Raw genomic sequence first — 3,739 nt, 5'->3', positions numbered from 1 at the left:
ACCTCCAAAATAAGAGATAAAAACAGCAGAGGGACCTTTTTAATTTCGAATTTTCCATACGTTTTACTAAGAATAACATTTGTGTAAACGATTTAAAAAACCTATTTATATAAGTTATTGTGTGTTAACGGGTTAGAGCAAAACTCATTTGATTTATATTAACCATTGTTACATTTACACGTTATCGAACTTTTCTGTTACTAATTTTCTATATTTATTTCGTGTTAATGAGTTTATAACTATACGCTTATTTCATTATTATTTAGTTTAAAAATGTGAGCGAAAATAAGAACATGGAAATATTTGAAAAACTACAGTATAATCTTATTATGGTCATTATTTTGAATTTATATTAAATATTAAATACGTAATGAGTACACATAATAATATAATTCAAAATAATGTGAAATGTACTTGAGTTTTGTGATGTGAAATTTCTCGTTCTCAACGAAACAATTACAGTGTTATATGAAACAAATATTGATCAATCGACAAAGAGATTATAGTGCTCCTGTCGAAACTATCTAAAAAATAACGTAGCAGCCTAATAAAATTGCCCTTTGATTTCATTCCATTCTGTTCGTCGTGAATTGATACGATTCAGACACCTATCCATGATGAGGAAGTTCATTAGGTACCTGCCCATTAATCGTAAACCTTTATGATTTAAACGTAAATAAAATAATCTTTATTCTATAAGTAATTAAATATAAAATTGTTTTATTTTGTTTTTTACCTCGAATAAATGAAAATTTCATAAAAATTATTATTATTATTTTCTTTTACTGTAGAAGACTATAATTTTGGGTGGAGAGACGATATTTTTTCTCTTTGTCTGCCAGATCTCCTCCGAAATTGAATTCCGTTCGCGTGCCCGACACGATTTGTTTTTTCGGAGCGTGGTTGATTCGAAATTATTTAAATGCTGCACGTGCTATTTATACGCGGAACCTCGCGATCTACGTACGCCGGTTATTCGTCTGTTTCCCCCGCACACGCATACCGTGTATTATAAAATATATTAAGATTAATGACGTCACGGCCGCCGTGTTCTCCACCGCCGGTTTTGATTGTACGCACTGTTGCCGTTAAACGTCGGCAAACCGTAGCTCTGTGGATGTGACTCGGTCTTATCTTTATCCTTTGTAAAACGTACACAACATTCCTGCGGGCGCACACAACCGCCGCCTCCGGCTGCCGCGGACCCGGGACGAGAAAACGCGGCGTGTAAAACACGACGCGAGTTACGACCCCTCGCGCGAGCTCCGTTGCCGTCGGGTTTTAATCAACGCGAAGAAACATAACGGAATTCATCGGGTGCACTTAACGCCGCCGCGGAAATATTACAATAACAACACCGAATGGAGAACAAAGTGTACGATTTCGCGAGCCCCACGGTTACATTTGTACGTGTGTGCTCGTTACACGCACGATACGAATCCTCGCATGTTCATTTGAACCGTATCACATCGGTACAAGGGCGCGGGTGAAGGTGCGTTATCGTTTTTTTACAGTTTCTCCTACCTCTCTCCATCGCTTCTCGCTCCTACCTGTCCCTACACGTCGTTTCCAGCTGCCGACGTACAAAAGCAATTAAAAATATACCTACCCGGAACCCGTGTTTAAAAACGAGCTCATTAATAGAACGAATACGGCCGAAAGCCACTGTTCGCAGGGCCGGGCGAGCAGTAGTTACGCGTACGGTTTAAGCTTCATGTTTCGTTACGAGTGTGACAACACAACACGTAGGTACGGCGGAAACGACGCGTAACGTTAACAGCTTTACCGCGCGCACAGATATTACACATACACATATATGCATATGATTATAATGCAAACATAACAATATTCCGACCATATAATCATACCGTTATCGAAGTCATCGGTTAATCCGTTGACCACCGTGCTTACACGTAATATCATCGAACTTGACCAATTATAATTATCGCATTGAAACGTGATAAAAGCTAAGTATCGTTATGAGTCCTGCGCCAAATCGCATGAACATAATGTACTCATTTGCGTTACGTTCTATCGTTTGAGTTTAACGCGTTGCATTAAAGATCAAATAGCCACCGTGATTTTGAACACGGATTTACGGATCATACGTATATTATTATTATTATATTCATATGTTTGTTATGTCGTTTGAATAATATTATTTATAATTGTATTATATTAATTATATATTTAATATATAACGCGTATGAGAACGTATAGAACATTATATAAAATTATGTTCTATATTTTAAATCAAAATGTAAAAGCCTTCGACATAATGATAATATGTTACTTCTAATAATTCCATACACTCGTATTCCGTTGTGATTAATTTGATTACTCTATTTATACGTATTGAATGAAAAATTTGTATACTCATGAAAAAATATGTTTTAATTTTGAACTATTATTATTACAGTTTTATATTATACGATGTTCATAAAGAAAATTTTAATAATTATTTTACAATAAACGAGTCAAGTTTGAATTACCAAATATATTTGATAATTATTTAATTTAAATGGCTAAAGTGTGAGCTGTTTAAAATATAAAAATAGAGTTGTTGTGGAAGATCACAAAATAAAATTGAACTTAGTTCTAGATCACTAACATTTAAATTTAATATATCTATAATAATTGTGTATGTTTATTTTGTACAAAAACTTCAATATTGCAGTCAACAAATAATAATACCACAAAATAAGTCAAAATTCTAAATAAAATTATATTTTTTTCTACAAAACTAAAAAATTATAAACATAAAGCATATTATATATAATATATATCAAGATATGTCTGTTAAATTTTTAAATAAAACTATATCGCATCCCTAAGTCATTAGTATTACAAATTATTAACGATGTGTTTAGCATATTGTTATCATTTGAATATTAGACACGGAAGCATTATTTAAAAAAAAATAAATGTACAGTTATAAGATTCGCACTATCAACATAAGTTATTAAATATAATAAGTAATATAGTAAGTAATTACTAAAAGTATATATTAATAATTGCGCTATTCATAGATAAGAACATTAAAATATTTTTAAAATTGAGTATCTAATAGAAAAAAATAAAACAAACTAAGAAACCACGAAATATTTTTATTAGATTTCGGCATGTCTTGTGCAATAAAAGTAAAAAAGAAAATATTTTTAAAAAATATAAATGTTATAAACTTATTATCTATTTTTAATAATTACTAGAAAAAATATATAAAATATAATATATTTTACCTGTGAATGTGTACAAGCGTGTAAAAACAGTGCCGCGGTGGTATTTGCTTAGGATAGAGTCGTCGGTTAACAACAACTTTTCAAAGTGGCCAGTTAGTTCACGTCAGACAGACTCGAGGGGAAATATTCTCCCTTTATATCGAAATCTACCACCCAACTGTGACGTCAGGACCAATGACATCACATCTCTTCAACGCCAACTGTTTTATTTTTAAACCCCGTACTCACGCCACCATACAGCTCTTTTCATCACTCCTCCCTTAAATTTAACATCCTTTTAGACGGTAAAATTTTATACTCTCATTCACATATTCTGAAAATTATGAATTATTTTACCAAAATCTTATTTTTATTTTCATGTGATTCTAAAGTTTTATTTTCAAATAATCAAATATATTCAATGGGTATTTTTGGTTCTACAAAACGAATTTAAAATTATTGACACTATAGCATAATAGTAAAGCTAAGCACGCTTAATTTTAATATTACTACTATTTGTA

At 31.9% G+C, this 3,739-nt stretch overlaps 1 protein-coding gene across 1 annotated transcript in view; it reads right to left on the bottom strand.

The window, feature by feature from the left end:
* The window catches only part of LOC112684890 (helicostatins-like), a 46,008-nt gene extending 42,650 nt beyond the window's left edge, over positions 1-3,358 (bottom strand). The window contains exon 1 of the mRNA XM_025556610.1: positions 3,240-3,358. The gene's annotated coding sequence lies outside the window, so the exon portion shown is untranslated. The remainder of the gene's footprint in view (positions 1-3,239) is intronic.
* Between the last annotated feature and the right edge of the window lie 381 nt (positions 3,359-3,739).

Source organism: Sipha flava, unplaced genomic scaffold (genome assembly GCF_003268045.1).
Source record: "Sipha flava isolate LNK unplaced genomic scaffold, YSA_version1 258_pilon_pilon, whole genome shotgun sequence".
NCBI lineage: Eukaryota > Metazoa > Arthropoda > Insecta > Hemiptera > Aphididae > Sipha > Sipha flava.
Note: the sequence above shows the minus strand (reverse complement) of the source record. Positions and strands in the feature narration are given on the sequence as shown.